This window comes from Trachurus japonicus, chromosome 13 (genome assembly GCF_045865225.1).
Source record: "Trachurus japonicus isolate A0001 chromosome 13, Traja_1.0".
NCBI classification, from domain to species: Eukaryota; Metazoa; Chordata; class Actinopteri; order Carangiformes; family Carangidae; genus Trachurus; species Trachurus japonicus.
The window spans coordinates 27,575,645-27,600,140 of record NC_140919.1 but is presented as its reverse complement, the minus strand read 5'-3'; the positions used below and the strand labels follow the sequence as shown (position 1 = coordinate 27,600,140).

At 42.2% G+C, this 24,496-nt stretch overlaps 1 protein-coding gene across 1 annotated transcript in view; it reads left to right on the top strand.

The window, feature by feature from the left end:
* slc8a2b (solute carrier family 8 member 2b) overlaps positions 1-24,496 on the top strand; it is a 174,782-nt gene that overhangs the window by 90,917 nt on the left and 59,369 nt on the right. Inside the window, exon 2 of the mRNA XM_085795673.1 lies at positions 8,711-8,773. The gene's annotated coding sequence lies outside the window, so the exon portion shown is untranslated. The remainder of the gene's footprint in view (positions 1-8,710; positions 8,774-24,496) is intronic.

The following is a 24,496-nucleotide window of genomic DNA, read 5'->3' as shown; positions in this document are numbered from 1 at the left end:
GATGTCCACGCACAAACACAGGTATCACACTCACACACAGACACACACAAGACACTCACACACAGTCACACATGCACACATACACAAACAAACAATTCCATTCCATTCTTCATTCTTCCATTCTTAGATAATAATTTAAAATATTTTTTAAATGCAGCCAGGGAGCTCTCTGCTCTGCAGCAGGAGAAGGAGCTCAACTTTGTAACTTGCTGTTAAAGCAGATATCAGTGGCACGGCCGTTTCGGCTAATGCTGTGTTCAAGGCAGGCTTTTGAAACCGTAAGTTACAGCTTCAAGTCACAACTACGACTTGGTAGCGTTCCAGGTAACCCGTAGCTCGTGTTTTTACCGTCCTGTTGTCTGTGAAAGTTCCCTATAACGGCCACTCGTAACTTCCGACCCGTGAACTCGTACCAGATCGAACTGGTATGACTTCACAGGAAGGAAAAACACAAAGTACGAGTTTCCTTGAACGCACCATGAGTTAGCAGCCCCCGCCCTTGTCAGGCATCAATTGGTCCTCGTGCTACGTCACCACATTCACGCGCATCCCTTGGCTGCACACACAGCCCTTCATGCCGTTCTCTCTCCTCATTGGATAACACTTGTATCCCACAAGGAAAATTTTCTCCTCGGGTTACAGCAGAGCAGAGTGACGGAGAGACTCGTGTTTAGGCTGAAATACTTCATGTAAGTGATTGCTGACGGAAAATAGGACTATTTAGGACTTATATTAACAAAAACATTCCACTGATATCTGCTTTAAGTGCTTTTTAATTCATTTTAATTCACCAAAAAATAGTCACAGGTCACAAAAAAGTCCTCTTCCTGCTTGGTGTGGCTAATTTCTGCACTTTCCTTACTTTTTTTTTAAGCATCATTGAAAAATCTCACATTCATCAAAGTCTCAACCTCTTTTGCACAACACCACTGTAGTGTAGGGGGTAGGGTGGCTGTTTGCCAACCCCAAGGTCACTGGTTCGAATCCAAGGGAAGAACTCTTGTTATGTTATGTTGAATTCTGCTCTCCTCCACCGCCTTCAATTGGTTACAGGTGTTTGTTATCTGCTTGATTACTCATACCAGTTTGCAGCACATCATCACATTACAATGAATGACAACAGTCTTGACAGCAGTGTGCTCTCTGTAGCCGAGTGGCAGGGTGAAGGCTTTATGATCATAAGGTCATAGGTTCGATTCCTGCCTCAGGCATTTCACATCATTGCTTGAGTTTTGATTCCAATTATTCAGCTGTCATTGGACAGTCTTTGATTCCTCATAGTATAAAGCTCATTGTAACTCAGGTTCTCTGTGGCCGTATGGTTAGTGTGTTAGGATACCACTCATGGAGTTGTGGGTTCAATTCCTTCCATGGACATGTTTCTTGTATGCCATTCCGCATGTCTTTGTCAATTTATTCTGCTAATTCAGCATGGTTCAGCATTGGGTTTCAGCATTCACACGCATGTTCCGTTAGGAAATGCTGTTTCTAGTTACTTTTCTCCTTCTCTCAGATAATGAAAGTTCTCCAGACTTGTCACATCTTATATCAAAGGATCTGCTAATACAGAATACTGATTTGATTCTCCTGTTTATGCTAGCTATGGTGTTTATGGTGTGGATAACTATCCCTATCCATTTCCCCCACTTCAAGTTTATTAACATTGGCCAAAATCATAAACTATAAATTTGCCTTCAATGGCTTTACTGTGCAAAGTATGACATCCTCAGTTTGGATAAGGAAAAATCTAAGCAGAAGAAAAATCCTTCAGCGGGTGAAAAGGAACAAACCCTCAGGAGCCACTTCAGGAACAGACTAATCAGCACCCGAATGAAAACAATTTCTTGGAACAAGTCTGTTTGGTTTCTCGAGGGTCACAGATTTGGAAATATGCCAAAATGTTCAGTTATTCAGAGCTGTAAGAATTTATGTAGATGAAACAATGAATTAAAGTATCAAGAAACATGCCACTGGAGAAATAATAAAATAGTTTTCTGAGATATTTGAAGTCAAGTATTTTGCTTAATACGTTGAAGACAATAAAGGTTTTGAAATCAGTGCTATGTAGAAAGTAATGACTTTGTAAAAACATTGAATCCCCTTAATTATTTACATTTGACTACATTTTTAACTTATATTTTCACTATTTATTTTATTTTCTCTTCCCAATTATCAAGGAAAATCCCTGGACTTGTACCATGATGCATTTGGTGCTTAGTTATAATATAATAACCAATCAGCACAGAGTAAATCTCAAGCCCCACCGGGACTTCTTCAGGGCCGATCTGAGTCCCTACCACCAGGCAGGGACTCCGTTCAGCCCCGTGAAGGTTCCTGTAAGTGGCCCCGTGGGGGAGGTTCCTGCAGTGGAGACACGCACCAACAGGGCTGGCCCTGTAAAATTACCCCAAAGTTCCTGCAGTGGAAATGCGCCTAAACAAACTGCATGTTGATTGAGGTGTTTCTGAGATGCATACTAATATGGTTTGGTGGCCTAGAGAGCTCAATGCACTGCAGCTTAAGAAACAACACTGAAACAGAATTAACATAATCATCTTCGTCAGTATTACAACACACGCACTGCAAATTCTTGCAACCAAAACACAAACAGGACTGGCTCTGTAAAATGCACAAAGAGCTGCAAACATACAGTACAACACATACTGTACTGTTGTTGTAAACATGTAGACACAGTAAAAACACAAACATCTTTGGCACTATAGTGATTATGAACATATGTGTTTTTCTAATGAGGAGTGGAAGGAGAAAACTCTGCAGGGGGAGGTGTAGGGGTTGTTTACAGCTGGGAAGATAAAGAGAAAATGAACACCATACTGTATTTTTGTCTTTATACAGCTACATCTGTGCAGAACATACTCCACTTGTCTTTGTGGTTAGTGTGAGTAGCTTGACTGAGAGGAGTGCTCTTTTCCTCAGTCGCACTCATTTACATTTTGAAGCCTCACTGTCTGATCTCTGGACCAGCGAGCAGTCGGGACAAGTGCCACAATGGGCACATGTGATACAATATCCTACTGCAGCTGTTGTTCTGTTGAGAGGGCAGTGCAGCATCAGTGGTTATGGTGTCTGACTTCTCTCTCACTCAGTATAAAGCAGGAATGTATTTTTTGTTTCAGTGTAGTCGTTGGTTTGGTGATGACAGGAATCATCCCACAAGCTTTGATGTCAAATGACATTTACATTTCAAGTAGCCAATTCAATTTGGCACCATGTTTTTTGTTTAATTTAGACAAGTGGGTGTATTCTGGTTTTGTTGGTTGCAGTTGTGGCACAGTTGTAGCCTAAAAGGGGGCGGTGTCAAAAGCTGTGTTGCTAACCCTCCTCCAACGAAGTCAGTGAAAAGACAATCCATGGAGTAGTGTATAATGTAAAATAATATATATACGTTTTGCGATGTGTATATTTGTGTAGACATATCTGTCATAAACAATTATGGAGCGTGTTCGTGTCGTCTCGCCGAGATGAGAGCTGGGACACCGGGTCGGAGGCGTTGATCTTGCAACGTTGGTTTCTGGCCCCCAGGTGGAAGACAGAGAGCCTCCTTTCTCCCCATAACAAGTCATTTAACCATCACAATTACTCTGAAGCTGTTTAATTAAGGTAAATTATAGTATAATAATATATAGCATAGTTCCTCTTTCAATTAGGTCTCAATGAGTTTATTTTGAGTCACACTAGCAGCGCTAGTGACTCTAGGGAAGTCAATGTCAGGTTGGGGTGTTGGTGTAACTCTTTGGTCCAGATACAGTATTTCTTAAAGTATTGGACAGACTGTAGTGAAATATTGATTTCTCTCCTAACTTTTCCACCAGCAGGTCAGGTTTTCTGTTTTCCAGTGAGATATAAGACATAAGATGCCTGAGTACAACTCAGGCCTCTTGTACCTAATGCCTGAGTTGTACTGTTGTGCGGATTACCATAAATTATTTTACAGACATTCACACACACCCTCAGGATGAATTATAATGACTTCCCTGACTTTACTTGTATTGGTATCACAAGGGCAGAATTTAAATTTGTTGGTTTTAGACCAAATACCTGCAAAACTAATGGCATTCACATCAGCCTCAGCAACACACTGTGTCTAATGCTATCAAGCAAATGCCATGCAACAAGCAGGCTAAACTAAGAGGATGAATGTGGAAAACATTAATAAACATTAGACCGATAACATTGTTATTATTGCCACTGTGACTAATGCCACTCCCTCTCACACAGCTGCTACTGTCGCTGTTTGCTGTGATTTTTTTTACTCCCCACTTAAGTCGACGAATATGTGATGAACAAACCTCTGCCTTTGTCTCCTCAACAAGACGAGTCAAGACTTTTTATTTCTGTCTATAGTCACACTCCAGGTCTGTGGTTTGATGCGTGTCTGTCTGACTTGCAGAAGTGAGCAGAGAGACTGTCAGAGAGCGTCTGCTCTGTGAGGGAGTAGCACTCACTCACTCAGCTGCTGTCAGGTCAGACTTTGAACGTCGGTGACCTTCCTGTCCACATGATAACTTCAAGTCTGTGGAGGTTTTTAAGTGTCCTCCTCACAAACTGTTGCGTTCCCCATCACCGGTGAATGATGGACTCCTTCTTGATGCGTATTTCATTGAAAGTTATTCTGTCGATGCTGAAGTCACAGCGCTCCACTCGCTTTGAGCTCACTCTAATCACTTTATGTCAACCCTAGACAGTGCTGCTGACATTTCCCTCCTCTGGGTCGGTGCGGGGTCACTACGACTGCAGCAGCATAAACAAATTCATAAAGAGACTCCAGCCAATGGACTTGTCAAGAAAAATAAATGGAAAACATCACAGTGGCGTCTTCTCTAACTGAGAGCAGCCATCACTTCTCGGCAGAGCTCAGTTCTTCGCCCTGTGGCTGGGGTTTTTTAAATAAATTGCACAGAGAGGTCTGAAGTGTTTGTGAAGTGCTACTTTATGGTGCCCGTGGAACTGTTAGGACCATATAGTATGTATGAATGTATAAAGCCGTCCAGCAATTATAGATCAATCCACATCTTTGCTCTAAGAATTTGCATTCACGTGTGCTATATAGCAGATCTTTATGTTGGAGAAGTGGTTCTCCATCCTCTCAGCTGATCAACACTGATGCCACTTACAATAGCCTGTTTATTTAGCAATTAAAATGTGTGCTCTTATTGTTATATTTGATTTTTACCATTGGAGCTGCAGGTTTTTAAGTCAAAACATTGGTTTCATTCAACCATGAAACCAATGTTTGACTTAAAAACCAGCAGCTCCAATGGTAAATGACACGACATGAATGACATGACAGGCATTTTCTTTAGAGATTGATGATGATGATTATTATTAATACAAATGTATTCATTGTTTTTATTTATTATCTATTTATCTTGACATGTTCAATAACAATGATTGATTGATTGATTGATTGATTGATTGATTGATTGATTGATTGATTGATTGATTGATTGATTGATTGATTGATTGATTGATTGATTGATTGAAAACAATATTTGTTTTGCATTTCCTTAGTGTGATGCATTGTTCTCATAGTTCATGAGTTATCAGCTACAACTGACAACAATATTAATACTTCAGAAGATCTTAATGATCCACAGTGGTGAAGAACGGCTGCATGAAAACATCAGTGGTGACTACAAACACTGCATCTATTTCATATTAGTAACTGTGACTTTCATGTAGCTCATGAGGGATGGCAGCAATGAGAGACAAGTGCTTTCTAGACTGTAGCAGTAAAAACCTTGAATTAGACAACCTTAGCTTAGCATAAGAACTGGAGACCGGGGGAAAGGCCTTTTAAAGTTCACTAATTAGCACTTTGTATCTCATTTGCTTAATCCACAGAAAATCCAAACAAAAAAAACCTATTGAATTCATAGACTGTCATACACCAGACTATTTCTTGGCAGGGAACAGTAACTTCCTGGAGCCTCAGCTGGTTTCCTGGCAGCTTTTTAAAGTCAAGAGACAAATAATCCTCTGTAACAACAGCAAAATGTCACGTCTTAACTAATTGTCTTTTTCTAGAAATCAAACAAGTGAGATGCAGCATGGCGATTAGTGAGCTTCAAATGTGCTGGTGTGTGTTTGATTTCCTAAACTAATCTTGGTCAACACACACCTGATCAACTTACTGTTTGGTGCATAGTACATGATAATAATGTCTCCATCATTAAAAAAAAGTGACATTTAAATATTAGAATAGTTTTGATGTAATGGGTTGTTTAACAGGTTCATGGAGGAAATCTAAAAGTTACAGAAATATACAGTAAGGTTCGTAACTGAGTGATAAAAAGTAGAAGCAAGTTGACTCTTCTCCCTAGGGAGAGGAGAGGAAATGCAGCGTACATAGCAACAAGCCGATGGTAATGTGATCTAGTTTCATAGTGACTAAATATGAACAGTGAAGTGTTGAAGTTCTCTCCTGTAAGTGAGTCCATACCTTCACTGATGTCCCTTATCCCTCGTGTCATGATGCTACACACGGTGACACACAAATAAACCTAAATAAACCTGACGCTCTTCACAGCAAAATCCCCAAATCTCAAATCACTGACACGTGGTGTCATTCCTTATTATGTCCCAAGATTTGAAGATGAGTGTTGATTGCTTTTGCTGTAAAGAACATATTGTTTGTCTTGTGAAAAACCTGAATGGCCACAGTTTAGTATAGGCTAAGTGTTATTTTTTCAGTATGTCCCTTGGCACGACCTTTAGAAATCCATTGAGATGTGTCAGTGGGTGAAGAGGGAGGGAGAAGGCCGGGTGTGGTGTTTGACCTTATTGTTACTACATGTAGCAAAGAAAAGAAAGGAGGGAGCTGCACAGGGTGAAAGAGCACAGCGATATGAGAGACAGCTCACAGATGGAGATTATTTAGTGAACTTTTGTGTCTCCAGTCCTGATGAATGCCTCCGTAATGAATGTCTGAGAGTGGTGGCATCAACCTTTAGCCAAGACCTTTACATCAGCCATGGTCTGAGGCAGGAGAGAGGAGGGGAGGAGGGAGAGAGTGAGATAAAGTGTCACAGACATCATGGCTGCAGAGCTTCCATCAGACACCTGAGGACCTTATCTACCCAAATGTTCAGTCATGTCGTTGCATTTGGTCACATGTCTTCAAGGTTATATGATGTCAAATCCCATGTCCGCATGGGGCCAACATGAAAGATAAGGAACCACTTTCAGATCCCCTGTGTGTGTGTGTGTGTGTGTGTGTGTGTGTGTGTGTGTGTGTGTGTGTGTGTGTGTGTGTGTGTGTGTGTGTGTGCGCGCCTTCCTCCCATGCAAAGAGGAGCTTGAGTTCAGCAGATATGAGCTGTGTTGATTGGTACCTGTCGATGTAACGATTTCAAATTATGCATTTGGTCTTCCCACTTCCTGTCAGCCCTTTTCCTTATGATCTTCTAAAAGCATCACATTTGAGCAGAACACAACAACAACTACCCAGACAACCGGTGTGTAAACACTGGTGGCCTCTCATGTGCGTGTTCCCTCAATGCACTGACTCGTATCAGATGAGTTCACCTTGCAGAGCAATAGGTCATCTCTATGTCCGTCTCCAATCAGCCGCCCTCTCAGCAGATAAAGAGCTATTGACAGTGAAGAACGGCTCTATTGACCCGTTAATAGAGGGCAGGACCTTGTGGAGAGGGATGGATGATTTGAGCTCTGAGGCCAAAAAATACTTCCTTCACCACAAACATACTCAATCATCTTTGTGCACAATGCAGCCCTCATCCACTACTGTATGTCTGTATTCATTCTTCTGTGATTGGGTATTTAATGCAGTGTTAAGTTGGCAAACATCCTGTGACCACATCATGTTTACCAGGTATTTGCATTCATCTACCACTACAGGATGTAAATATAAAGAAAAAAGCTGGTGGAAAGGCTTGTGAAGCTGTATGTGTGGACCATTGTACTCACACAAAGCACTAAAATGAAATCCATTCAGGCTCAACAGCTCCTTATAATATAATTTAGTCACTAGTAATAAAGGATTTTTATGTGTCTGTGGTCACATTGATCTCTGTCATCATGTGGAGGATGGCTCACACTCAACAATACTCCATATTTAATAAAAGCATAAAATTAACCCAATAAATCAGCGCACTCATACATCTGCTTCACCCTGCACCGTCTGTTGTTATGTGACTCGCTGGTGGAAAAATACTGCACACACACACACATTTCAGTATGTGTGCATTAATGTTTGTGCTCATTATCTGTGAACTCATCTCTGGGGATGATTGCTCACCTAATTAACTGACATCTCTACAAATGAGACCTGATCACTGACCCATATCTCTCTTTTTCTCATCTCTCGCACTTTCTTTACCTCTCCCTCCGCTGTTTTCTCACTTCCCCTCACTTTCTCCATCTGTGCTGCCTGCCTGTCTCCTTTGGTTCATCTCTTGCTCTCTCTTTCACTGTGCCTTTCTCCCTCCCTCTGTCCTTGAGCAGCACATGTGGGATGTGGTACTCCATATTCAAGCAAGAGTTTGGTTTGTGTGTAGATCTGTTTTTGTAGTTCATGTGTGCCTGTGGGAGTTTGCAGTGTTTTGAAGATGCTTTTAGGTAGGGTTGCTGCTGCTGTCTTTACCGTGAAAGGTTTAAAACAACATCAAAAGTGAAAGCCTCTCATCTGATATTCTTTCTCTCTCTCTCTCTCTCTCTCTCTCTGCAGCCTGTCAATGAGTAGAAGCTCTATGTGGATCAGGAGTTGAAGAAGGAGCACCTGAGACTAGTGGTGAGTCTGCTCTCCTTCCTGCCTTACATCTCTCTCTTTTTTTTTTACTGGCCATATTCGCTTCCTTTGAGAACCACAGTAATTGGTCCATCGACAGCAGGCAGGAGAGGAGAGGTGTGGTGTCAAAGGAGCAGTAAGTATAGATGGTGAAGCGGTGAACACACACTGTGCGGGATGACATCCACCTTAGGTCACACCATTATACTGTAGTGGTGGTGAAATGTACCTTAGAAGCCGTTGTGTGTTTCCAAGCTAACACATTGTTGAGGTCAAAGTTCGTGCTGTTTTGGGAGTTTTCACAATATGGCAACTTTGCTGTTCATATTGTCCATAATTCTCTTGTTCCTCTATTTTCTTGTCAGTAGCTAAAGTTAAAGCCCCAGTATGTAGGAATTCCCCCCCATATCGTAACGTGAAATCGGGCAGACGTCAGACGGACAACAGACGCTGCATGTAACAGGATAAAGTGTCTATGTAAACAAGTGGTCCGCCAGCACGAGGCAAAACAATACAGGCGTGACAATATGTTGTCATGGTGATGTCGTATTGTTTACCTGACCCACATCGTCGAGTAAAATGACATCCGGTTGGTTTGCCGACGGCGTCATTCAGGTGCCTGACTGCACCTGAATGCAACATCAGTGCCTCCGTCCTTCCTCACACTACACAGTGGTGACAGTTTTAACAGGCGCTACCTGGAAAACTTTCTCCCCGAGCCGACAGCTCCGGTGAGTTTCCGTGGTTACCTACGGTCACGCTGCCACTGAACATAAAAAAATGGCGATGCAACATGGCAGCCAAGGTTCGGTGCCCCCCCCCCCCTTGTATATTTGTAGCGACTTGTAACAACTCATTCTAAGGTACGAGAAAGCTTTCATTTGTATGCGGGTGTGATTCGACTTCAGTGAAATACGTAGCCTATTTATGAAAGCAATAGGCTATTTGATTTTTGCCAATAAAAAGCCAAATAAGTTACATACTGGGGCTTTAACATGAAACGCATAAAGGGAGAACAATTTAAGGTCTTCGTTTAAAAATTGACTCCCCAATGTGATTGAGGACAGACCTCACTTGATTTTTCAGCTTGGTAAAATAACCAGCTTTTATCCTGATTGGCTCGGGCAGTTTTTCCTAAAGCCACTCACAAGAGTGATGTATTACATTCAAGGTTTGGTTTTAATGTGTTTCACTGCTTTCACCTGCTTATGTGTGAGAGAGTGGGAGAAACATACGCAGTGACAGTGACAGAGACAGAGACACACAGTTTAAAAGTCATCAGTGAGACTGTGCTGTAACAAAGGGAGGCAAATGATATGTTACGTAATATATGTTTCTCTATAATGGAATTGTTTTTCATTGTGCCTGCCTGGGCTGCTTGTGTGTTTTCCTGTGGGAAAACATTGAAATGTAACGATTTAGATCAGTGCATGTTCTGTTTGAATTCTCTTGGTGTCCGTCCTGCTCCATCTTTACCTTTAACATTTTATTGCATCATACTAAAGATACTGCATGGTAGTGATTTGCAGTTTTATGAAAACCACTCAAATGAATATAACACACACACACACACAGGCAGACAAGGAAACATGCTGTGCTGTAATCACATGTTGGACATAAAGCATATTGAGATATATGATACAATATCAAGGAGTGTATCCACAGACACACGAGCACACACACATGTGACTCGTGTGTGTGTGTGTGTGTGTGTGTGCCCGTGTCAACCAATTACCAAGAGGTTGAGGAGTTGAAGGGCTGAAGCAATGTATTCTGGGTACCAGCACAAGTAATGGCTCATTAGTTGTATCCCACGGCAACCCAGCCAACTGGTGATGAATGGGCATTGTTAGGGGGTCATTATTGTACAGTGTTTTCTTCTGTGTGTGTGGTGTGTACTTGTATTACGTTGCATTAGTTATGTATTCACTACAGTATGTGAGTGTGTGTGTGTGTGTGTGTGTGTGTGTGTGTGTGTGTGTGTGTGTGTGTGTGTGTGTGTGTGTGTGTGTGTGTGTGTGTGTGTGTGTGTGTGTGTGTGTGTGTGTGGTGAAGATATGTTATGTTTTCATGGAACTGTTTCTTTACTTTTTGCATTTAGGCAGGTGATGTCTGTGCATAATTACCTGTCTGTATGGAAATTAATGTTCACGTCCTCTCACCCTGAGCTGGCTGATGGAGCTCAGAGCTTTATGTCGACTTATCAGAGATCCAGAGGGAAACAACAGAACTCATTTCCTGTCTCCTCAGGGACCAACATCCCAACATACCTACCACCACCACCCAACTCCCTCCTCAGCACATCAGCTCATCTGCCTCATGTGACAATGACAGATGTATTTTTAGATGTAGTTTGGCAAAGCATTGCACTACTGAATGACCCAACACTACAGTGAGTAATGGTGTGTGTGCGTGTGTGTGTGTGTGTGTGTGTGTGTGTAATTGATGAAGCTGAAGACTCTCAGAGGTGTGTTTCCAGTAATAGAGAGCACATGAAAAGGACGTATTACCATATTTCATGAAGCAGTGGGGGAGGTTAAAATGGAAAAAAAAACTCTGGTCTCAGTCCAACACCGTTTTTTAGATTGAATCTTAAAAATCTGAGATTTTGAGCATGTTTACCTCTTCAAGGTGAACTGAAGGGCTTTCATCAGTAGGTTTTTTTTCCCCCATTGCTTGAAAATACTTGAAGCTGCAGCATTTAATGACCTTTTCTAATCCCAACTGTTTAGCACTGTGAACTGTGAATAACTAATAGTTGCTAATTTGGTCATTTTTTCTTCAATGCTCCTGGTGAGGAAGACTCTAGCTTTAACTCTGTGATACGAGTGATGCTTTAGATCAATTTTTTTCCTTGTTAGCTTTGAGGGTTTGAGCTTGGGCTTGGGCACGCACACAAATGCACGTGCACATCATTTTCAAACGTGAATTTTACCTCTTAGTTCAGTGTCACCTCCACAGCTTCAGGCCTCTGCGCTGTAGAGTGTGTGGAGTGAATCTGAAATATTTCCCAGCTTCATTCTCCTTTCTATTTGAAATCAGTTCGACCGAAGGGCTGTTTTTTGTGCAAGAACCCAAAGAGCTTCCGTGAGATTGAGGAGAGGAGAGGAGAGGAGAGGAGAGTGCACACCTTCTCAGAAAATGTCTCTCGTGGCCTAACACTTGCAGAGCATACAGCACAAGGTTCATTTTAAGATAAATCTTTTCCCATGCTGCCACACAAATGCTGAAAAGTAGCGTGAGGGAAATGGGGCGCTGACCAGGAGGCTGCTGAGTCGGATCCATGAGCTGATACGAGCAATGTGTGCTAGGAATTAAAGAAATAGTTTCTCTATCCGTGAAAACTGGTCTTGCAGTGGTTCGGTGAAGTCTATGAGTGCTTTAGATGAGTTCCTTGGTAGGAGGCAGCAATAAAGAGAAAAAGGATCCAGGCTCGATACACTCCCTGACTGAATAAAAAACATTTTCTGCAACTTCCATAAACCACATTTAAATTCTGGTAACATCATTATTGTTTCCTGTCACAGGTCTGTTGTAGCTGGAAATTAAATGTGGAGTCTATCCAGTGGAACTTTGTGATAAATTATTCATTTAGTTTTGCTTCATGGTGCGGGAGTACAGGTGTTAAGACTCAAAACAAAATGCATTATTGCATACTGTGTCGTGATGTAACAGAGCCTGACTGAATAGAGGACACTCTGGTTAAAACAAGGCATCACTTTCATTTAAAGACTAAATGTAATATGTTGTTCGCCACAAAGTTAAAGGGGAGATGTAAAACAGTCTGTGTTATTGTCTTGAATATGACAGAGTTTATGAGATGAGCATGAGCAGCTTCTTCGCAGTCTGTGGAACAAGGGTTCAGTTGGTTCAGTTTGAATAAAAGTAGAAAATGAAAACATTCCTGGCCCTATCATTGTAAATGTGACTGACCGGCTGACTGACTGATGGTATTTCTATTTGTCAGTTGAGTGCGGAGCCACATCAACTGGCTGTTTGGGAACTTCAGTGAAGTGCAGGAGCACTCCCACTACACTGAGCCCTACACCATCACTAAAGCAAATGTATGACTTTCCTTCCATGTATTATCAGTACTAAAGGAGGTAGTGGAATAAATACAGATAAGACACACTGTGAGACTTGAATTAACAAGACTTAACAGCTATGACTAACTCCACATATCAAACAGAGGGAGCAGCAGAAATCACAGCGCAGTCTTTATCTTTCATTTCTCTGTTGATCTCTTATCAGACGTCACTGCAGATATAAAATTAGGATCAGACAGTCCAGCCACTAGTTCTTGTTTCCTAACTACATCTGATGTGTAAGATAAAATATATTAACTTTTATCTTGTGTTCACACTTGTTGTGGTGTTCATAATTAATTGCAAGCCCTTATCTGTTAAATTACTTACACAGTTATTTTATCACTGTGTCTCTTAAACAGACACCATCATTCTTACTCATAAGATTTTGTGCTTTGAATGAAGTTTTAGAACACTAAAAGGTAGTGTTGGAGATCCTATTTTTGAACATTTATTTTACAAAATTGCTTGAAATCCTCTTCACACTCCGATTGCAACCAATTAATTCAATGTAAAATGTTGTTCTTCACAAAGTTAAAGTGGAGATGTAAAACAGTCTGTGTCGTTATTGTCTTGAATATGAAAGAAGAAGTCCAGTTGCTTTTCTACGACAACTTCACAAGAATAAGATGACCTGGATGACTGAGAACCTTCACGGACAAATTAATTAAATGCTTTTTTACAAAAATGAAAAAAGTCAGTCACCTGTGGGACGGACAATCCAGTAAAAACAGCATCCAATCATCTTTAATTTAAGTCAATTGGATCATGATGTGTCAATCAAGCTGCCGTCTCTCTCCCTCCTCTGCGCGTACCACTCTACCGCACAACGACAGTGAAACAATGTACCACACTCCAGTCGGGCGGTGGCATGTATCTCTAAATTGAATGCTGGGTGGTTTATTCTTTCACGTGAATGAGCCGTGAGAAAAAGCTGGCGGACAGTTAGGGTTGCTGTGCAGTGAGAACGCAACAGTATTGCGTTGCTCACAGTGGGATTACATTGGGTCGCGCCATGAGGGCGACGCCTTCGCGGCTTCACCTTGATGTGAACTCAGCGCTAAACAAACGTTGCATGTTCCTGACCTCTGGAGACGTGGCTTCAAGAGTCTGAGAAAAGGGGCTTGGACTTTTGACTTGCCAATTTTTAAAATGTGGCCTGCTAGAACCATTTTTCCAGGATCTCCAACCCTACCTTTCAGGTTTTCCAGCTGTCATCTAAATTTACATAATTTCACTTTGATGTGTAAGGAATCTACTGTCACAAATGTAATTTTATGGTTATGAAACTGCAAAATCATCACCTAACAGTCTAAACTTCTTGCCTTGTCTTGCCTAAACTAAATGCACAAATGCCTGGAGAAAGATGAGAAGTTGAGGTGAAAACCTGGTAATTGTGAGTAAAGCAGAGGTATGGATGTCTGCTTGCCCTTTAGTTTCCACCTGCAGTGTGACCACACAGTTGTATACAAAAATATACACACAAGCCAAAAACAGAAAGTAGACAGGCAACATCAGCATCACACGCACGCCTCTAATTCCTTGACTAAGAAGCTATTTGGCAGCAGCCTGAGGACTGAAACTGACTTTAGACCAGAACACAATGGAGGAACACTTGGCATACAGAGCAAACACGCAGCCCAGTTCCTCTGGTTTCTTCCTAACTCTCTTTTTCTTCTAGACATTTTCCTTTTACGCCCTATTTAACCTCAATTTATTCACTGATTTCCTGTGTGCTCTTACATAGTCACTCAGCTGATGCACTTATCTTGAGTGACCTTTTGTACAGTAAAGGCAGCACAGCAGTACTATTATCCTCTGAATTCCTAAATGATTGGCATTATAAATAGATGCTTATCCATAATCTGATTATTCACCCCCAGAATTACAAGCCAACAATGACCTGTCACTTTTTAAGTCCAATCTTAAAACCTTTTTATTTAGAGTGGCTTTTAACATTGACTGATGCTGTTTTACATGTTTTAATGTTTAAATGTTTGTCTCACTCTTGCTGTGTTCTTAAGTTTTAATTTTAATTTGATATTTTTTGTAAAACACTGTGCTATAAATAAACTTTGATTCGATTTGATTTTGATTTGATGATGTAAGAGGAGGCCATGGGACGACTGAAAGAAGCAAATAGTGGAGGATAAAGAAATGTGAAGAGTTGTATTTTATGTCCACAGCTTTTTAGTGTTTTTCTATCGAGTTCAACTGTGACAGTCACTCAATTAGATCACAGAGAGTTTGATTTTAGGCACCGTGAGACCGTCTTTCTGAAGGTAGAAGCACAGTAATCCACACAGAACCAGTGAAAACAATGAATTCACACAAGACGAGCTCAGGAGCTAGACTCTGATTTCTGCCTTGAACAAAGTCAGTAAATCTGCCCAACAGACGGACAAGATGTCTCTGATGTTTTGTCACTAGAGGAAAAAGTCTGGTGGTTTTAAGATGAATTGTCTCCAACTTGTGAAGCCCTTATCCTCTGCAGTACCCAATGTAAGACACCTTGATAATAACATCTGCCTTGTGGGTCTGAACTTGGAACAACAGAGATGTTGTTTGAAGAACAGAGCAGTGGTTTCAGACCTGTGGGTTGGAAGTTCACTAGTTAGAAAATAGTGTTTGGTGAAAAATTAAAATATGGTTTTAAGTGATTTTTTTTAAACCATAAAAAAGTTTTAGTCCCATATTAAGGTCTATCATTGTGTTGGCAATGATGGAAATGCATGTTGTCAGCTGCCCTCATCAAATGCTACTGCTATGTGTGCTAAAAGATCAAAACCAAAAAAACTTAAGTATCAAACTAAACAGCAGAATAAAAAGAAGACCTGGTGTCTCCCTGACCTAAGAACAAAGAAAATGAAGATTCCCCTGGTCTCAGTTCAGCCATGAATGTTTAATTTTCACTATTAAAATAAAAATGGCTTTGAGAATATGTTATTTGGCCTCCGTGTTGTTATGAGGTCAAATGTGTGCTGCTAACAATCTGGAAAGTTTCATTAATATTGGAACTGCTGTGATAAAGTGACAGAGGCTATTAGTTTCAGGTTTTTCAAGTAAGGATAATCAATGTTAGCCACAGAGAAGATGGAAACCAGGAAAAGAAGAGGTGTTAAAAGAAGCAGACAAAGAAAGACAGACAACATCTATATACAAATAAACATCTCTATATTTCAGTTTTTTACAGGAAACACTCTAAATCACTCAAAATAGTTTTTCAATGAGTTTCAGCTGCTGTTTTGTTTTTTTTACCATCTCGTGAAATCTGCATCGATCAGTGGGCGCTGAGGTTTTCAGCTGGATCACACATATTCCACCTTCTTTATTCTGACTTTCAATCACACAGCCACACACACACACACTCCTGTCCAACTCTTGGAGGAGACCTGGGACCACGGAGAGACTTTCTTTTAGCATTTTTAAGGCTTCCCTGTGGGTCTGTGGATTTGAACATGACACTGTGCAGCTCCTCTGTGTCTCTGTGTCTCTGTGCTGTGTCGACTGACACTGATTGTCCGCTCCAAGAGAACAAGGCTCAGAGGACATAAAGAAAATGATTGTTGAGAGAACAATTTGCTCCCTGATTTAGCCTCAATTTATCCTAATGAGAGTTTGTGTGTGTGAGAGAGAGTGGGAGAGAAAGAGAGGTTGTATTGGTTAGCCTCCCTTTGTTATTTGTTCTCTGTGTATATCGTCTTTGCGAGAAAAAACAACTCTAAACCAACTCATTCTGAGTCAAGGGTTTGTTGTACAAATCACCATCAAAGCAGAAATATGGTCATTATAAGCGGCAGTGAGAGCAGAAACAGAAAATCTCATGAACGAAAGCTGACGGACCTTCCCAGTTCTTAATCTCAGTGGACGAAGTGCAGAAAATGAAAATGGAAAAGCTGAAAGCTGAATGCAAATGCCATGTTTGCTGTGTACATCATCCAGCCAGCACTTCTACATGCACATCATTTTCACATTCATCATCTGCAAATGAGCTCTACAAAACAGAGAGAGACCACAGTGTTGGAAAAGGAGAAATTGTCGCAGCAGATGGGACGGAGGTTGATCATCTAACGTTTTGAGGCAGAAAGCAGGAAGAGAGACGGAAGGAAAACACGGTAGTAAAGAAGAGTTGAAAAAGTGCTGTGCGTCTGAAACACCGGGTGTTTAATCTGAATCCAATTACAAGCAGAGTTCAATTAGAATTTCAAATGAAATGCAAAACATTATGCTATTGTGACTTTCATTAAACACCTAGACTTTAAATGTGATTTAAATTACAGGCACATTTCCTTGAGAATGCATATGCGCTGCTTTCAATTTGAAACAAACTGCCTCATTTATATGAATCAATACAGCCCCTGGCACTCTCTCACACAAGTGTGACTGTTGCTACTCTCTGGAGTGTGAGGCAATTAACAATTAATGCAGTGAGACAGCCAGTACCATGAAAACGAATGCCCCATGTTCTGTTTGTGCCTTCAGAACAACCCAGAGGTGAATGAGATGGAAGTTAAGATGGGAAACTGTACGGTTGACGGAAGGGACTATGATACATCATATTGACATTTCATTCATTTTCAAGAAAAAACCTAATCAAGGCAAACTCAGTGTAAAGTCAGGGCTGATAGCAGAAGCAGTTCAGTAAGGCAACCGTCATAAACAGATGAGCTGAAGCAAAAGGGGGTCATCAACTCTGCCACTGACTGGTTGACCCTCAGGCCATCCCAAGATGATCCACCTCTCTCATTGAAAGAAAACAGGAATCGCTCTCCTCACTCATGTTCACTATTATACGTGAGCAGGTTAACTGATTATCTTGCATCCTGATGCAGTTCATGGTCTCATTTAATTACCTCAGTTGTTTAGTTACAGTGCAGTAGAGTGGCGTGTTGTTTCCTGATAGATGTCTCACTGTTCACTCATACAGCAGCTGAATCAAGTTACTGCAAATGTATGTATTTCCTTCTGCTGCATCAGAAACATTCAGCTAACAAAGCTCAGGGTGGCTTTATTTGCCAGGAACTTAGTTCTGCTATTGATCACTAAAAAAACAAAAAACAAAGCGAGTGTCTGATTGAGGAGCTGCCACTGTAAGATGAGATGGAGGCTTCTCACCTCCAACTGTTCATCAAGGTAAAACACTCCTTCTACTGAGCCCTGCTGTTGTGTGGAAAACTGATTGCTCAGTGCACGCCACAAAGCCAGATTGTGGTTTCTCACAGCCTGACTGAAATTCTTGACTTTATTAAAACGTGACACAATCAATCCTCATATGATCCTACCATTTGTTTGGCTGCACTGTAAACAGATGCACCAGCTGCTCTCTCTCTCTGCTGCACACATGCACACTCACCGTTACCATTAGCAATCACAAAAGTCAGTCAGCAGTCAGCAGCTGCTTTATATGTTTTAAGAATTTTTTTTAAAAATACAATGTGTCACTGTTTTTTTCTTCTTCTGTAATGTTAATGAAGCACCATTTAGCATTTCAGTAGAATATATTTCTCAGGGTCAAAGCGGCTGCGTTGGAAATCTCACTGTTGTATCGCTTAACTGTAGAATTTCTAGATTTCCCACAGGAAATATGTGAGAAAGCTTTATTACTAATATTTTCACATGAACTGACAAGTTAAAATATTTAAGAAGCTAGTTTAATTCTCTGGTGTCAAACTACACACACACACACTATTATTGAGTCTATGATAACTTATTGACTCGGTTGAGGTCACCTGGATTCTCCTCCTCCTGCCACTTGAGCTTTTACAAAGAAACTACTCCGCTCTTATCCGCTGACTGCATGTTCTCTGTTTACTGAGCTGCCTGGACTGTCTCCATGAATAATTCACACATGCTGGAAATGTTGGTCCGTACTCAGGAGTGGCCTTGTTCGTGTTGTTTAATTCCCTCCACATCTTTACTGACTGGCAGTAATGCAGACCATCCACATTTTCTAGTTGAATCTAGTTTATTGGTGCACTCAGCAGGAGTTGTGTGTAAAAGCTTCAGCTGAATGAATGAAACAGATAATTAACTTTAGTGTTTCTGTTTCAGTGAGTCCAGTATTACACGCTCTTATCATTAGCTTTTAATGTTGGTGGAAACATAATAAAAACCCTTTTTCTTCTTCATTTTATGTAGTTTCTCATCTGCTGCTTCACCTGATAGCTGGTAAACAGACCAACCTTGCATTGACACAGCATTTTATATGTGGGTGTGCGTACATATACGCGTTGCTAAGCAGCAACTTGTTGTTGCCAAAGTGCTGTTTGTGCCGTGCTCTTTGAGAATTCCCCTGAAACAAAGGGAGATCAGCGACACACACACACACACACACACCCAATCAAATTAGCTGTTATTAACATTGTAAATGTATCACTGAAATTATGCAATGTCTGCAGCAGGAAAAATGCAACACACTCACACTTTCTCGTCAAGTGATGAGGTGAGATGTTCTCCCAGCAATCCCATGATGCTCTGGGTGTTATTGTCTAGAGGGAGATGTAGTGCACAAGTGTCACAGATAAAATACATAAAGGTACCAATAGCAAGAGGAGAGACAGATACTGAGCATGAGAGAGAGAGAGAGAGAGAGGGAGATGGTCAACCTTCCATGCATCTTAGATATTATAATGTGTCCGTGTATGTATGTATGTGTGCATGTAACAGCAGTGTGTTGAGTCCCTGTGTCTCACAGGTCGGGTCATTAATCACTTTTACTGGCTGCCTGCTGTTGCTAGCTGACGCTGCTTTGCCAGGTAATACAGGCCAGAGACACACACTGTTATTGCATGAAGTTGGTGTGATGGATGGGAGCTGATGTGTGTGTTGAGCTGTGTGTTTTTTTTTTTGCTACAAATTTGTAATCCAAAGGGCTATTCGGAGTTCATGCATGATGGGGAGATAACGTAATGTAAGGTGCGTGAGATGTATGTTGATGGACAACATGTGGAGTGTGTTGCTGTTTGTTGAATAAAAACTATAGGATTCTGGCTTATGAACTAAGCTTACCAAAGCAGTGAGATGAGAGATTCACATACAGTAACAGTACAGGTACATTCTTTAATGGTCACTGAGAAGAATTACTGTCATCTCTAATTAGACACTAGAGGTAGACATAAGCATTGATTTGTGTTAGCTGAAGTAGTTGTTGATCCAACGAGTTCTTGCAAGTCACATAAGTTAGAGGTCTGGAAATGTCTAGTAGTTTTCTCAAGTGTTTACCTCGTGTTGTTTATCTTAAAGCAGAAGTAAGCGATCCGGTCGTTTTAGCTAACTTCTTGTCAGCCGATGGAGTTAGCAGCCCCCGCCCTCGTCCCTACGTCACCATATTCATGCGCATCCCTTGGCTGCACACACAGAGAGGACCGCCCCTTTATGCCGTTCTCTCTCCTCATTGGATAAAGGTTGTAGGATACAAGGAAAGTTTTCTCCTCGGCTTACAGCAGAGCAGAGTGACTGACAGATCCATGTTTCAGACCAAACACTCTATGTAAGTGATTGCTGTCGGAAGATATAACTATTTAAGACTTATATTACCAAACATTCCGCTTACTTCTGTTTTAAGTATGTTGTGTATAAGAGTTCAAAATTTATAAAGCTGTAATCCGTAAAGTATTTACCTGGGTGCTCTAAATGAGATTGGTGGCCTTAGAAACTGGGAGCCCACTGCTTTGTGGGAACCCCAAAGTGAAAATGGTTGTTTTCAGGGCTAAGACTTATTTTCTTGGCTGGGGTTCGGTGTTTAACTGTGATGGTGGTGAGGATGGGGCGAGGGAACACACAGTGTCGGCGAGTGTCCTCACAAAGATAGGTGAACAAGGACGTGTGCCTGTTTGTTGGCGTCCTGCTGCTTACACAGATGCCTCCTGTTTTATCTTTTGCCAGTCGAGAGTGACATCACCTCTGAAAGGGCACCACACCCACACACACATGCAGACCTATTGTCAGCCCGCATCAACACTGGTCGTTTTGCAAAAAGCAGATTACGTTAACACTCATTGAGATGGACCTTCAAACTCAGAGGTTAAACGAGGACAGTAGAATTTAAATAAATACATCAGAGCCTGTCCACACACAGGTGCATGCTGGGATGTCTGTACATGGACTGAATCATTCATTAACATCCATCACAGATGAGATTCCTCTTGAGAAACACCTGACAATCATTTCTTCCTAGAAATTAGCGTCATCAAATTTTACAGCTGACAATTTTTTCACTGAACCACAGCCAGCTGGTGTGGTGTCTGATGACGGCCAATCAAATCATTCCTTTGATAATGGATGATGAAGTGGGCACAGAGGGAGGCAGTAGTGTGAGAGAGGAAGATGGAAGCAGCTGAGGACAGTATTCAACATCAGTCATTTCCAGCGAATCAAATGAAGGTTAAACCCTCTGGGCCCTAGTTTCGTCGACCAGGTGAAGTCTAGCATCAGCGCAGCTTCGCCACGCCAACGGGGTGTGGCCCAGGTCCATTTCGCAAGTTTGCTGGGCCGCGCAGTCAGACTTAGACTAGCGCAGCCCCTCCCCTCGTCCCTCCCACCGGCGCAAACGGTGAAGAGGGAGGAGAGAGGGCGGGAGGGAGACACGAGGAGGAGAGAAAGGCGTGGAGTGGGTTTGACACAGCCGAGTCAGATCTTCACCAATCAAAGGAGCTCCTCTCCTCACCTTTAACTGCGCCGCGGGTGATGCGCGCTGCAAGTTTGTCATTTTATACTTGGACATGGACGGAGGAGACAGCGACGCCAGAGGCCGAACCTCTCCCAGGAGGAAACAGCTGTTTTGGTCCGGAGGTCCGAGCTCAGAGTGACCAATAATGAGTTTACTAATATACTTAACCAGGATTGATCTGATACACTGAGAACCCCTACGCAATCTAAGAAACAACAACTAATAAACTAATAAAGAAACTCACATTTATTCAAACTCTGTGTATAAGATGAGAGGTGTAGGCTACACTAATCACAACATAAACACACGCCATGTAAAGGACACGCTCTCTCTCTCTCCCTCTCTCTCTCCCTCTCTCTCTCTTTCTCTCTCTCTCTCTCTCTGTCCTCCTCTCTCTCTCTCTCTGTCCGTCTCTTTTTTTCTCTTTTTTTTCTGTGGTAGAGATGCTGAGTATACTGTAGTAGGCTATATACTGACTATCTGATACCGAGGCTGTTGTGGTGGACTAAGAGAGATGATGATTTGTGTTTTGTTTTTCATTACGGCTGCGTGATGCGGTCGCTCTCCGCTAATGAATTAATAAGTAAATAAATAAATAAATAAATAAAGCGATCATCACAAGGGCAGAGTGGTATCTCAACACGGCAGCGACATGCAGTCATCCACCCTCAGTCCTGCTTTTGGGACATCCACAGCTGCTTTTCAGTGCCAGTTTGTCCCTGCTGTGTTAATTCAGGTGGAGTTTCCATTACGCGTGCCACAGCCTTTGATCTCTGCTTTGATCTGACGTCAGATGTGACGGGACAATCTATATAGATATAAATTCACGTGTTGATTCCGTTAGTTGCATTAAATAGTGGTTATTGTGGATATTTATTGCATTGAAATGTGTCTGGAACTGTGGAGATCTGCCTGTGAGGTCTTGGTGACGTGTGTGCACTGCAGATCAGTCAGCCAAACTTCCACTGCACCTGCTGCGCTTCGCGCTGCGCTGAGACAAGGGGCCCTAGTTTCGTCGACCAGGTGAAGTCTAGCATCAGCGCAGCTTCGCCACGCCAACGGGGTGTGGCCCAGGTCCATTTCGCAAGTTTGCTGGGCCGCGCAGTCAGACTTAGACTAGCGCAACCCCTCCCCTCGTCCCTCCCACCGGCGCAAACGGTGAAGAGGGAGGAGACAGGGCGGGAGGGAGACAGGAGGAGGAGAGAAAGGCGTGGAGTGGGTTTGACACAGCCGAGTCAGATCTTCACCAATCAAAGGAGCTCCTCTCCTCACCTTTAACTGCGCGGCGGGTGATGCGCGCTGCAAGTTTGTCATTTTATACTTTGACATGGACGGAGGAGACAGCGACGCCAGAGGCCGAACCTCTCCCAGGAGGAAACAGCTGTTTTGGTCCGGAGGTCCGAGCTCAGAGTGACCAATAATGAGTTTACTAATATACTTAACCAGGTTTGATCTGATATACTGAGAACCCCTACCCAATCTAAGAAACAACTAATACACTAATAAAGAAACTTACATTTATTCAAACCCTATGTAAGCAAGATGACAGGTGTACACTAATCACAACATAAACACAGACCATGTGGAATCAGCGTAAAGGACTCGCGCTCTCTCTCTCCCTCCCTCTCTCTCTCTCTCTCTCTCTCTCTCTCTCTCTGTCCGTCTCTTTTTTTCTCTTTTTTCTCTGTGATAGAGATGCTGAGTATACTGTAGTAGGCTATATACTGACTATCTGATACCGAGGCTGTTGTGGTGGACTAAGAGAGATGATGATTTGTGTTTTGTTTTTCATTACGGCTGCGTGATGCGGTCGCTCTCCGCTAATGAATTAATAAGTAAATAAATAAATAAATAAATAAATAAAGCGATCATCACAAGGGCAGAGTGCATATCTCAACACGGCAGCGACATGCAGTCATCCACCCTCAGTCCTGCTTTTGGGACATCCACAGCTGCTTTTCAGTGCCAGTTCGTCCCTGCTGTGTTAATTCAGGTGGAGTTTCCATTGCGCGTGCCACAGCCTTTGATCTCTGCTTTGATCTGACGTCAGATGTGACGGGACAATCTATATAGATATAAATTCACGTGTTGATTCCGTTAGTTGCATTAAATAGTGGTTATTGTGGATATTTATTGCATTGAAATGTGCCTGGAACCTGGAAATCTGCCTGTGAGGTCTTGGTGACGTGTGTGCACTGCACGTCAGTCAGCCAAACTTCCACTGCACCTGCTGCGCTCCGCGCTGCGCTGAGATTAGACCTGGTTGGAGGTGGCGAGCTTTCAGCGCAACCTCGGCGGGACATTTTCGGACAAAACTTCCACTGCACCAAGCTGAATCTGTGACGCCTCCCCCTGCTGCGCGGCCACGCCTATCTCAGCGCAGCGCGATCTGCCAATCTTCCAATCTGACTTTGCGCTAGGCTGCGCTGGTCGAAACTTGCATTAGACCGGCTGCGCTACCTTGCGCCACCTGCGCTGCGCCAGCAAACTAGGGCCCTCTGTGTCTACAGGCAGTGATGAAAACAACATGATGAAGTGAAAATCCAACATTTCAGCCATTTGTAGGAGAAAGCTGAGCTGCCTTCTTTTCTCTCTGTATGCCAGCCTGTGTAATCTCAACGTTTTCCAAGCTTTCTAATGCATTCTGGGAAAGATCCATGCCACACAGGGCTGTAAATCTTCTTGATTCTGCTTTAATTTTTCTCCTAATGCTTTCACATTACATCTGATGATTAACATGGTTATCCGTTAAGTGAGGTTAAATGATTGTTTCAAAGTTAAATGATCACAAATCATCCTCAAGTTTGGGAAATCTAATGCACAGTGAAACGTTTGTCAGAACAAGCCACCTCTCCTCAAGTGAGTGAATGCTGAGACTCAGATGAGCAGGTGAATGTGCTTCAAGATGTGAGAGCTTGTAGAAGTCAGTGTAAGAAGCTGGAGAACAAAAATCTGAACTTGTGTTTAAGTTTT